This window comes from Apodemus sylvaticus, chromosome 1 (genome assembly GCF_947179515.1).
Source record: "Apodemus sylvaticus chromosome 1, mApoSyl1.1, whole genome shotgun sequence".
NCBI classification, from domain to species: Eukaryota; Metazoa; Chordata; class Mammalia; order Rodentia; family Muridae; genus Apodemus; species Apodemus sylvaticus.
The window spans coordinates 94,003,301-94,017,201 of NC_067472.1; positions in this window are offsets into that span (position 1 = coordinate 94,003,301).

The following is a 13,901-nucleotide window of genomic DNA, read 5'->3' on the forward strand; positions in this document are numbered from 1 at the left end:
AGAAAAACAGGGCAGGACCCTGAGGTAAGAGCTGACATAGAAGCCCTGGAGGAGTGCTGCCTGTTGGTTGACACCCACGCCTTACTCAGGGTGCCTTATAGAACCAAGACTGCCAGCCCACGAGTGACACGACTCACTGTAGCTGGACCTTCCCCCATTAATCGCCAACTAAGAAAATACCTGGTATGGTGTGTGTGTGTGTGTGTATGTGTGTGTGTTCTAATCTTATAGAGGCATTTTTACACTTGAGGTTCCCTCATCTCAGATGACTGTAGCTTGTGTCAAATTGGCATAAAGCTAGCAAAGACAATGAGAGAATTGACTTAGCTCATATAATATGAACTAAATCTTAATATATCAAGAAGCAATAAAGTAAAGAACCCACATGGCAGAGTATGTACTTTTCACTTAAGAATAGTGGAATACAGCCATGCAGTGGTGGCACACACCTTTAATCCCAGCACTTGGGAGGCAGAGGCAAGCGGGTATTTGAGTTTGAAGGCAGCCTGGTCTACAGAGTGAGTTCCAGGACAGCCAGGACTACACACAGAAATTCTGTCTCAAAAACAAAACAAAACAAAACAAAACAAAATCAAAAACAAAAAAGGGAATAGAGAGATGCTAATGTTGCTCTATGGACTAAATATTGATTTAAGGTTTAATTTTCTTGTTTTATTTATTCATTCATTTACTTATTTAATTGAGATATGGATGTTTCAAGGAGAAGAGAATACAGTATAGGAATACAGTTGAATTCATGGAGAGCAGTGCAGTAGAGGAGAGAGAGAGAGAGAGAGAGAGAGAGAGAGAGAGAGAGAGAGAGAGAGAGAGAGAGAGAGAAAGAAGAGCAACACAGAGAGGGAGGAGGAGGCAGGTTTCCTGGGAGAGTTTCCCAGAGACGGGTTGAAGAGAGAACAAGCTAGACCCAGGTAAAGACAGAATGAGCCAGAGAATGGGAAGGAGCCAGAAGATTAGAAAAGATTGCTAGAGTCAGTCTGAGGCCAAGCAGAACATTTCAGAGGCTGAGAGAAAAGCCGGACTGAAGCAGTCAGCATGGAGAGGAGTTTTGAACACAAAAGGGTGAGCTTATTCAGCAACAAGTCTCAGAGACTGAAAACATTCTAGGCCTAGATAAGATGGTATGGAGGCTGGAAATTTCCAGGACAAGGCCTAGGTTAGCAGACGGAGGCAGTGAGCCTCCCAGACAACAGTTACAATAGAATAAAAGTTCCTTTTACATGTAGCCTTCAAAGTTGTTGGAAGGGAAACCCAACATGACTAGAGAAGAAGAAAGCCCACCAACACTGCAGAAAGCAGAGGACATTTGACAGAAATCTTGCAGAGGCAAATATTGCCTGGATTGGTTCCAGAGGAAGCATCAGTTCTCCAGTTCATCCGGATGCCCAGAGAAACTCAGGAGACTCTAAAGCAGCTGGAGCCCTCAGCCCAGAGCAAGAAATGATTTGGGAACCCCTGAGACAGTACATTGTATGGAAGGAATCACAGCCACCCCAAGTGACAATCTTCATTGTATACACATTTAACAATTAGGTGCACTGCAATACTGAGGCTTGTGCCCTGCAACAGAAAGGGCATTCATGAAGAAAACTAATGAATTTCAGTCCTACTTTCCTTTGATGATTTATTTATTTATTTACCCATTCATTCATTCCTTGGATAATCTTTTGAATCCACTAAATATCTTAACTGTAACGTGGGGATGGTGATAGTCCTATTTTACAAGGCTGTAATAAACAATAATCCCAAAGCTACTGAAGTTAAGATAATATGAAAAATATCTAGCAGGCCTCATCCTAGGAGCTTCACCTCTATAATTTTTCACTTAATTCTTTCAATAGTTATATTTATGAGCACCTCTGTTGTCTCAACCTAAAAATGATAAAATTAATATAAAATGTAGACAGAGTTTGATATGCTACTGAGTACACAAAAAGCAATCAGCATGTGCTGGCCTCAGTTTCTGTATTGGTCAGCTCCAAGAGGGAAGTCACCACCTTGAAACAGCATTAGAGCAGGTGGTCTTAGAAACTTGTTGAATTAGTTGATAATATAGTCACTTCACTAGAACACAAATCTTTTCAATTACCCAACAGCTAAACTGTCTCTGACATACTGTTGACTATGTTCACTTAGGGACTATCTCCATGAACGTGATATGGGAAAGGCCTCACCTAGAGTTTCACAAGCACGAGGGTTTCAAAGTGAAAGAATAAGGAGACATCTAATAAAGTGGGTGGCATGGTGCAAATGTTTCTGAAATGATTTCATAAGAGCTTGGTGAGAGAATAATGGCTATTATAAAAGTTTGGCATTTGAAGATGGATTGCTTGAGGTTGTTAAGGGTGAAGTTATAATAATTACTTGGTAGCATTGTGAGAATTATAGGTAAAAAAATATGTGTGTATATATGTACATACATATATATGTATGTGTATATATATATATAAAGATGACTGACTATTTTATAATAATACTCTGGAACTAAAGAAACAAAAAGTAAAAAGAAAGTATGGTTTATTAATTTTAATTAAAGTATTATTCATATGTTGTATAATATAACATTATATAATATTAATATTAAACATTAATATATTTATTATAATAAAGTTAAAATAGTAAATTAAAAATTTAATTTACATGTAGAAATATATTGATATAAATTGAAAATTAAAATAAAATACCAGTTAAAAATTGGCCACAACAATAACAAATGGTAAATTTCTTATAGAAAAGTTCTTATAATAAGGAAACTATAAATAGCCCAATGAAAAATGTGTAAGATATTTTTTACAGATGAACTACAAGTCATCAAGAGCATCTGAAAAGATGCTCAGCTTCACTCAAGTCAGTGAAATGCAGATGAAAAGGAAGCAGGATCCTCAGATCTAAAACACCTATGGAAACAGGCCCCGCCCACTACAACTGCCCTCTTCCCTCCCATCCCCACCTCTCCTCTTGTCACTTTTACTGCTTAGCAAGTAGAGGATTGTTAGTCTCTGGACCTTCTTTTTAGTTTCAGCTAATAGGCTTTGGTGCTTGGTTTTCTACTTTTTAAAAGTTCACAGGGTTTTTACTTGTGCTTCACATAAAATGGCCTAGTCCTCATCAGTTTTTTATAAATATATTTACTTAATCATTGTGTTCTTTCTAGGAGATAATCATTTCTTTCCCTAAAAGTAAAATTTTTCCTTAAAACAAACCAAAGATTGTTAGTTACTATTTTTTTTCCTCTCTCTGTTTTATGGCTTCATAGTACCATCTAAGGTTGTCACTCAAGGTCATTCACAAAACAATACAAGTCATTGTATCTCACCTAGCAATATAGGTGCTAAATGAATATCAATTTATATAAATTTCCTTGTTGTTAAAATTAAATTTAATAATTAGATGCTAGCCATTGATAGAATTTTATATATTTACAGAAAATTAGGTCACTCCAGAAGCATTGTTCGCTGTTTCTAGGCTGTAGACAGAGTGTGGCCTCTGAACCTTTGCCCTCATCACCATTTGGTGCACAGTGAGCATTTGTGGAAGTCCTGTTTCTATTGCTCCGCAGCCTATGAGGTGTCATAAATCCCACGATGTTTCCTTTGATTCAATTACAGAAGCCTTAAAGTTTATTATGCATTTGAACATAAGGCTCTTGGGAAGATAAAAATACAGTGAATAAAACTTAGAGGGTAGTGGCTTTTCTGGTTTGTGTTGTTTTATGTTTTAGTAATTAAGACTTATTGTAAAGAATTTGCAAATAAGGAACATAACATAGCAGGATTAGGCAAAACCAAAGTCTCCACATGTCAAAGGACTTTAGGAAAGTTAGAACAGCCATTCAAAGCTGGGCTTTATAGTGCATTCTGCATTTGCACTGTAGATTATATTTTTATGCACCTATCTAACACACACACACACACTCCACAACAGAATCAAAACTAGAAAAACAGTCTTATACCTCTCCTGTGACTCATGTGTCCTTTACTTGCATTCTGTCCTTCCTCATCCTCTAGTATTTACCTTTTCACATATTATACTATATACTCACATGTACATTCATATATATACATATATACATACATATATGAATTGAGGGAGGACATTGGTACTTTTCTTTCTGAGATTGTATGACCTCACTTAATACACATTCTAACCATTTTCCTGAAAACTTTGTGACTTCGTTTTTATTCATTTTAGAACTAAATAGTATTTCATTTTATATGTGTACCAGATTGTTATTATCAACAATAAAGTCCTCTGTTGATGGTCAACCAAGTTGGTTCCGCTTCCTTGCTGTTGTGAATAAGTAGTAATGAACATGAAGTACAAGTATCTCTATGGTAGCTTCCTTAGTTACTTTTCCATTGCTGCGATAAAACAGCACAAGCAAGTCACCTGATAAAAGAAAGAGTTTAACATGGTTTATGGTTCCAGGGGTTAGAGTCTATGATGACCCAGGGAGGGAACAACTGAGAATAAACATTTCGACTCACAACCACAAGGCAGAAAGAGATCACCAGGAATTACATGAGCTTTTTGAAACCTCAAAACTTACCTATGACACATATTCTACAGCAAAGCCACACTTCCCAACCCTCCCTGAACAGTTCCACCAACTAGGAATCAAGTATTCCTATATATGAGCCCATGGGGCCATTCTCATCCAAACTGTCCTATCCCATTCTCTAGCCCCCATAAGCTCATGGCTCTGTCAGAATGCAAATGCACCCAGTCCAACTTAAAAGTTCCCATAGTCCTATATTTCTTTAAGTGATTTTTGCAGAAATCAGTCTGGCGCTTCCTAAGAAAACTGGACATGACACTTCCGGAGGACCCTGCTATACCTCTCCTGGGCATATACCCAGAGGATTCCACAGCATTTAATAAGGACACATGCTCCACTATGTTCATAGCAGCCTTATTTATAATAACCAGAAGCGGGAAAGAACCCAGATATCCCTCAATGGAGGAATAGATACAGAAAATGTGGTATATATACACAATGGAGTACTATTCAGCAATTAAAAACAATGAATTCATGAATTTTTTAGGCAAATGGATGGAACTGGAAAATATCATCCTAAGCAAGGTAACACAATCACAAAAGAATACACATGGAATGCAATCATTGACAAGTGGATATTAATTAGCCCTGAAGCTCTGAATACTGAAGATACAATTAGTATATCAAATGATTCCCATGAAGAAGGAAGAAGAGGGCCCTAATCCTGGAAAGGCTTGATCCAGCATTATAATGGAGTACCAGGACAGAGAAAAGGGAGGGGGAAAGATAGGAGAATGGATGGAGAGAAGAGGACTTATGGGATATATGGGGGGGGGGGACTCGAAAAGAGGAAAGCTTTTGGATTGTAAAGAAAGAATATAGAAAATAAAAATATATATTAAAAAAAGTTCCCATAGTCTTTCACACTCTAAGCAATTTAAAAGTCCAAAGTCTCTTCTGAGATTCAAGGCAATCTCTTAATTATAGCCCTGTGTAAAATAAAATAAAAGACAAACAAACAAAACAACAGTTGTTGTGCATGCTGTCACAACTGCCAGGAGTCCATGTGCAGAGTGCAGCTCCCCTGCTCTGTCTAGAAACACTATTTCCTTGTAGTCATCCACTGCCTCTGGCTCTTGCATTCTTTCTTTCCCTACGTCAAGATGAACCCTGAGCCTTGGGAGGAGGTGAGATGTCAATGTCCTATTTAGGGCTCATCATTCCACAGGCTCTGAAAGAAGGTTTTGATTTTGAAGGCAGATTAGAAAATGTGGAGTGTCAGAGAGTTCACTTAGCAGAGTGCCTTCCAAGCACGCATGAATCCCCAGCACTGCTCTAACATGAGCATGGCAGGCACACTGTGATCTCACCACTTGGGAGGTATAAGAGAATCAAAAGTTCAAGGTCACACACAGATACATAGTGAGTTGAGGCCAGTGTGGCTTACAGAAGACACTAAGGGAGGTGGGAGGCGGGGAGGTGGACAAAGTTCATTTATTATATAGTCAGTCTCCACTAAGTATCTCTAAGGAGCTGGTCATTGTGATACAGGCTTAAAAGAGTGTAAAGGAGAGAACTGTCTGGTTCTCTGCATCACTGAATAAAGACAATGAAAAATAATGAAGGGTGTCAGAATCCTGTGAGTGACATCAAATTCAACAGATATTTGTTGAGAGTTTTTTGATGAAGCATGACACTAGGGACTGTGTCAGATAAGTCAATAAGAATGTTCTCCACTCTCAGGCAGCTCACACTAGCTCAGCACTAGACTGTGTTTGAGTCTGGAAACCCACATCAGGACATACAGCTTGGTGAGGGGAGCCTGGTCCAATGCAGGCGTCCACTTGTTCATAGCCAAACCTCTACATGCATAGCATAAGTAACATGACCACACACAGCAGCCCTTGATGTAACTAAAACAAACAACCAAGATGAAAAAGTATAGTTGTGGATGTGAACGTGGAGTCCTAGAATAGGAGGAAAGGATCGATCTGTCAGAGCATGGCCCCAGATGAGAAAAGGGGGCCATTGACATGTGACCTACTTAGTCTGGGTCATGTGTGAAGCAATGGCCAAGATTAAACTTAGTGCTGACAGCTCCAGTATATACACAATAAGGAGGCATCCCTGGATGCCGTAGCTGCTTGGGAGAGCCTAACAAGATCACAGACATTACCCAAAATCTTCATTGCCATGCTGAGGTCTTAGGCACTTTTTGTTCATTAGAATGTTTTTTTTTTTAATGTTCTATAGTAGTTTAGGAAAATTTAACATTAAATCTGCAAGTAGAAAGGGACAATTTTACCACAAAACTCTTAACCACACAGACTCTCATTTCCCTGGAAGAAATGACAACTGATTTGGAGCATAAGATTGTTGACTCTCAGAGAAAGTTAGTTAACCATCTGATCACATCTCAGGCAGCAACAAGTTCCAAATTTATTCCACCTGTTGCATATTCGGGAAAACACCCATATAAGTTAGTTTGTTTGTAAACTCAGTAGCAAGTCCCTATTTAATATCTAATAGTGTTGGTAACAACCCAGGTGCTGCACTTAGCAGTGCTGAGAACATTGCTGCTTCCTAAGATATCTGAGCCAGATAGTGAACTGTTTGCTTACCATTTTTTGGTTTCCTTTTGTTAGCAGGCAGCAGAGTGCTGTGGCGACAGGCTCTGAGTGCCGAGTGAGGACGGAGTGACCCAGTGCAATTACTACTCTGGCGCTAGCTTAAACAGCTGTCCATTTTTCTCATGGCTGAATGGGAATGAAAGTGTCGTGTTTGTGAGGCTAAGCCAGGCAGACAAAGATGGACGCTTGGACAGTGCTTGAGGTCCGCTAATCACCATCCAGCTCCTTGATGCTGGTGGGATTACATTTAGATTGCTTCTTTATAGGTTGCTTTCTTGTTTGCTGAAGAAGAGCCATTCTCTACTTCCCTCAAGAAACCTGGGCACAGTACATGCCAAGGGGCCATTAAACAGATGTGCCAAGTGGGTGTGCTGGTGTTCCATGCCAGCAATTCTTAATGTTTCTTCTTTTTATAAAAAGTAAATATATATATGCATATGTGTTCACATGTATGCATGCATGCATATGTAAATACAGGAGCATATGTATACATGCCCATATGCATGTTTGCACATGTAAGTGTGCATGCATATATAAGTACATGCTTATGAACATGCACATATATGTATAGGCATACAAGCACAGTATTTTTGCATATACATTTATTTGTATATGCACATGCATAGATTTTAATGAATCTAGATGTATATGTGTATATATACAAACATTTGTGATTATATATATATTTACTTGTACAAATGTATATACCGTCATATCTATGTATTCTGTATGTACATAAACATATACAATGTTTGTTTATGTAAATTTTACATATATCTATCTTCAGTAGATTTTCTGTATTTGTGTGTGTGTGTGTGTGTGTGTGTGTGTGATATGCTCAATCACTTTTCTTTTGTTTTGTGACGCAGTTTTACCACGTAGTCTTGGCTGGCCTGCTGGAGAGATTCACCTGCCTTTGACTGCCAGAGCTGGAATTAAAGATGTGTGCCACAACACCTGGCTAATGTGTTTAATCACTTTGGAGGCCCCTGTGCTTAGGAATCTACTGATAACATCTCCACTCTGCCTGTACCTAGAGTAAGAGAAACAGGGACAGGTAGAGCAAAGGGGACCTGGCCGGAGCCCAAGTGTCAGATCGCTGCAGGCAGAGTCCTGCTGTGCTGGCTCTTCCTGCACAAGTCAGTGAGGGCTTGTGTTTCAGATACAGTGTGTTCCAGAAGTACAGCTCCACTTGGCAAGATGTGTTAACTGGGCAACACTCTAGCCCGGCACTCTGCTAAGGATGTTGACTCTAGATGGTTGTTTGTTCAAGGAGTTTATGTTCTGATAGGAATGACTAACACCAACAAATTCCTTCAACCAGAATTATTTTTTATATGTGCAAATATATAAATATACCTATAATTCATGCATAAGCAGCATTGCTCAAAATACAGAGGACTTCAGAGGAAAGGTTTCCACAAAGGAGGTGGTGCTTGGAACTAATATCGAAGAGAAAAATTGTTCAATTGTTGGCTTAGCTGAATGTTAAGCAAACAAGTGCCTTTCCTGAAGTACTTGTTAAGAGGTTAAACTGTAGATGGAGCCCCTGCAGACATGGGTATGTAAGTTCTATGAGGATTTTGTGGGTTCTTGTTTAAGGCCATGTGCCTAATGCCTATAATGGTGATCAATACATAGTAAGTTCTCATTTGTTAACAGAGAGATTAAAGAGACTGCATGTGTAATGTTAGGTGGGAGTCTTTATGTCTTCCTTTCAAGTCAGTGAGCATTGTAGTGACACTGGGCTTAATCTAGTGCCAGTTCCAGAGCTGAAAATCAAGGCCCAGAGAGACTAAGTAACCAACTGGAGACAGAAATCCAGGCTGGAACTGGAATGGGATTCCTGTTTCCTGATTCCTAGCCCAGTGTTGTCGTCATGATCCAATGGCAGCTCCTCAAAAGTACCAGATGGCCACAGTCCATCCTTGGTATTCAGACCTTCCCGAGAGCCAGAAATGAATCTGACTCCAGAAGGTTACAGGAAACAAGACAGCAAGCAATTCTTCGGTTCAGCTGCTGTCTGCACTGAGTTTGGCTGCACTTGAAACCAGTGGTTCTGGTTGCTCTGTGTACCTTTTTTATTTGAAATGAGGAAGAACAAAGGAGCAGTATATCCTCAGGTGCCAGCCATGTAACCTACATGATAGAAACACGAGCTCTAACCACTGCACAAGCAAGCAAACAAGCGAGGATGAGGGTAGCTCAGTCTCAGGCACCAGCATTTAACAGGAAGGTAACTCAAATATCCCAAGAGTTTATCAGGCTCTCTCTCCCTCTCCCCTCCTTCCCCCATCTCCCCTCCCCCTCCCCTTTGCCCTTCTCCCTTTCCCTCTCCCTCTCCCCCCTTCCCCTTCCCCTCCTTCTCCCTCTCCCCCTCCCCTTTCCCCTTCCCCTCCCTCTCTCTCTCCCCCCTCTCCCTCTCCTTCTTCCCCTCTCCCTCTCCCTCTTCCCCTTCCCCTCTCCCTCTTCCCCTCCCCCTCTCTCTCTTCCCCTCCCCCCTCCCCTCCCCTCCCCTTCCCCCTTTCCTTCTCCCTCTCCCTCTTCCTCTCCCCCTCTCCTCTCCCAGTTCCCCTCCCCCTCCCCTCCCCTTCCCCCATTCCCTCTCCCTCTTCCCCTCTCTCTCTTCCTCTTCCCCTCCCCCTTCCCCTCTCCCTCTCTCTCTTCCCCTCTCCCTCCTCCTCTTCCCCTCCCCCTTCCCCTCTCCCTCTTCCTCTTCCCCTCCCCCTTTCCCTCCCCTCTCCTTCCCCCTTTCCTTCTCCCTCTCCCTCTCCCCCTCTCCCTCTCCCAGTTCCCCTCCCCCTCCCCTTCCCCCATTCCCTCTCCCCCCTCCCCTTCCCCCATTCCCTCTCCCTCTTCCCCTCTCCCTCTCCCGTTCCCCCTCCCCCTCCCCCTCCCCCTCTCCCTCTCCCTCTCCCTCTCTCTCTCTCTCTCTCTCTGTATACACGGCTGCAGATGAGGATTAAACCTAGTGCCTTGTGTACTCTGCTACTGAATTATAACTCCAGCTCTGCTATTTATTTTCATGTTGAGGCAGGATCTGTCTAAAATTGCCCAAACTGACCTTAAATTTGCTCTGAAGTCCATACAAACCTCTACCTCTTGCTGCAGCCTCCAGAGTAGCTGGGATTGGAGCTATGTCCAGATGCCATAGTTCTGAAGAACATGCTTTGAATAATCATAGTGAATGTATGTTGGGCCATATGTTTATATTCAGTGTAACTATACATGAAGTGAATGGATATTCTCATAACCATTGTAATTTACATAAAGCTGTTGAGGCTCCAAGAACCTCTATAGTTACATTTATGCATAAACCAGGGGTTTCCCTAACCCCATTTAGTCTCTGCATAAATATTGTCTCAAAATTTACAGTCACCTATTTAAAATAGAGAAATTCTTGAGTTTACCCAGTTGTTTCCACCTTTTAAACTTAAATTTATATCTCACACTGACTTTGCAAGCCTCACTTTTGGCAGTCTGACCTAGAACTCACATTGGAGCAGCTTGCTTTTTCAGTTTTATCAGCATAAATGGCCAGATTGCCACCATCTTTCACAGAGACAGAGAAGTAGTTCCTGCCCTTTAACTATCCACATTACAGTTAGAGTGACTTAAAAAAAAAAACAAAAAAACAAAGAAATTTGGGGGGGGGGTCTGGAAATTTTTGGCTCGGTGGTTAAGAATGTATATTATTCTTTCAGAGAACTCAACTTTGGATCCCAGCACCCATGTTGGGTTGCTCACAGACACTTGTGACTCCAGCTCCCGAGAACACCAACACCTCTGGGCTCTTCAGGTACTTGCACACTTGCACTCACATGCAATACCCATACACAGACACATGCACAGACACATGCACAGACATGCAATACCCATACACAGACACATGCACAGACTTTTTAAAGAAAGAACTAAAAGAAAGACAGATGGGGGAGGGGGATAAGGGGAGGAGGAGAGGAAGGAAGAAAGATCATATTTTAGTTACCTCCCTCAATGCTGTGATCTAATAAAGAAAGAAGGGCTTAGGTGGGCTTACAGTTTGAAGGGCTACAGTCTGCCATGGTGGGGAAGCCAGAGGTTGAGGCAGCTGGTCCCAACTGCAGTCAGGAAGCAGCTAGAGCACAGGAAGTGGGCTAACCTGTACAACCCCAATGCTGGCCCCTAATGACCCACTTCCTCTGCCAATTTTTAATCCTCTCTCTAAAAGGTTACACAACCTCCCCAAACACCGCCCCTCCCCCACCCAAGCTGGAGACAAAGTGTTGAAACCCTTGAGCCTGTAGGAGGCATTTCACATTTCAACCACAGGCAGTCATATCATATTTCCATCTTTCAGAAATTCCTGGTGGAAACCAAGGCCTCCAGTATGGCCACTGGGTCCATGCATGACTTCCCTCCCTGGTGCTCAGCCTCCTCGAGGATACCCATCTCTTTCATCCTTCAGTTCTCTAGGCAGCCAGCCTTTGCCTTCACTAGGTAGGGCTTCCCAAGCTGGTTTCTGCTTCCTGGGATGTTTCTTCTGTGGCACTTAGCTCTGCTCTGCCCCTCCCTTCCATGGTTTTCCTTAGAGTAGTACATATGAGCTATATTACAGTACTTACAAAATAATGGTTTTTTTTTAGGACATTTCCAGACACATACAGTTGTAGTTTGATTGTCTTCACCCCTCCCTCAAGCCCCACCCCCACCCCCATTATCACCTCTGGACTGTACTCCTTCCCACCTGTTGGCCTCATCTTGTTCCCAGCAAATGTCTTCTCAGCTTGGAGGCCTTTCTCCCACTTAAGATGAAGTCAGATGCCTTGTTGCATCCTCTCTTAGGAACCTGTTTTTCTCCTTCAAGACATGTAACACTGCAATCAAATACCTATGTTATTTGTTGTTCAATGTTTGTCAGCCCCCAAAAGAATGAAAGTTTTGTAAGAAAGACCTCACTCACCCCCATTGCTTCATTAACAGGAACACTTACTTGTCTGACGAATAAATGAAAAAGAATGTTTTTAAAGTTCAAAACATTTATTTATTGATTGATTTTGTGTGTGTGTGTGTGTGTGTGTGTGTGTGTATGTGTGTGTGCTGTTTCCATTCATGAGTGCTGTAGTGTACATGTGGAGGTCAGACTGGGACAATTTGTGTGAGTTGTTTTTCTGCCTCCACCATATAAACAATACAAAATCCAACTTAGCAAAAATCTAAAAGCAAGCTCCTTTACTCCCTGAGCACCCTCACCAGGTCCAAATTATAATATTTAGAGACTGAAGAGATGGGTTCATGGTTCAGATCCATTTTGGGTGGCTCACAAAAACTGTAACTTCAGGGGATTTGATGCCCTCTTCTGGCCCCCAAGAGCACAGCACTTACATTTGTATAACCACTCACAGATATACACACTTACACATTAATTTTTAAGTAAAGTAGATTCCTAAAAAAAAGAATAATTTTAAAATAAAAACCTTTACAAATATTAACACATAAAAAGGAACGACTGAGCACCCAAAGGGACGTAATACATACTGTGAAACAGGACTAGACATTGCTTCCTAATATGGTACGTGCACACCATTCACGGACTTCTTGCAAAAGGAGAGAAGAAACATGCAGCTGCAGTTCAAGAAAAAAGAGGCAGAGATGCTTTACCACAGACAATTGGGGCACTTGTGAGTCCTAGGTGTCAATTGTAGAAGACACAGCTCCATCCCAGTCAGGGACACTGGCTTCTCTCCCATGGGGTGGCCTCAACATTGCCTGTCAGGGAGAGAGGAGTAAGAGAGTCTGTGGACATGCATGGGGAAGGGATGGAGAGTGGAAGATGAGCTCCTGAAGTCAGGGTTGGCAGCACTGGATCACGGAGGAGGGGCCTGGGGCCTGCAGGCAGAACAGCACAGAGGATGCTCTGGTGTTCAGTGTCTGGGATAGAGCGAGGGTCAGAGCAGGGGCCTGAGCCCTGCTTCCCGAGTGCTGTGGTCGTTCACCAAGTAGTTGGCTGCATGGGAAAGACCTAGGGTCAAATTCTTCTCATGCTCTTATTTATATTCCTGGTGTTTACAGTGTCACACCTAGGGTGGTGGCTTGTGAGGCTCATTCTGTTCTATGAAAGAGTTACTTGTTGCTGTGTTACAAGCTTTCATTATATATTGAAGTTGATTGTCTAGAGGATATTAGAGATTACATAGCACAGAAGCATATGAACAACTATTACAAATCCACATTAAAGAAAATATCAACTCTCTATCATATTGTGGGCGTAAAGTTACTTCTTTCAAACCTGCAGTAGACAGGAGTGGAAGTCCTATTCAGAAATTAACTTTGGTTGGTAGTGAATACTCATCCTGATGGCTGCTGCAGTCTGAATAATCACAGAAGGAAAGATGGACAACAGAAAAGAAGCTTGACTCAAGACAAGTACTCACAGGATCTGGGTAGGTGGCTTGAAAACTCACTGTGCGTGAATTAAAAGGCCATCCAGGGATGCGCCTCAGCTGATTTACCCTAAGCGGTCCTTATTTTCCTCTCTTAACTATTTTACAGTTTCCATGCATGGAGGCAGCAAGGTGCAGAGCTGCTAGAAGCAGGGAACTGAGAAGCTCTCCCTCGGGCCTCACTCAGTACAGGGAGGTAGAAGGAGATGGAAGCGGACTAGAGGAAGGAGAAGTCAAAGGGATCTGCCCTCTGGTGAGTTGCAAAGTCAGTTGTAAAGGATCTGGTGAGACAGCTAGGACAAACATGGGAAGACTAGATCAAGAAATATATCC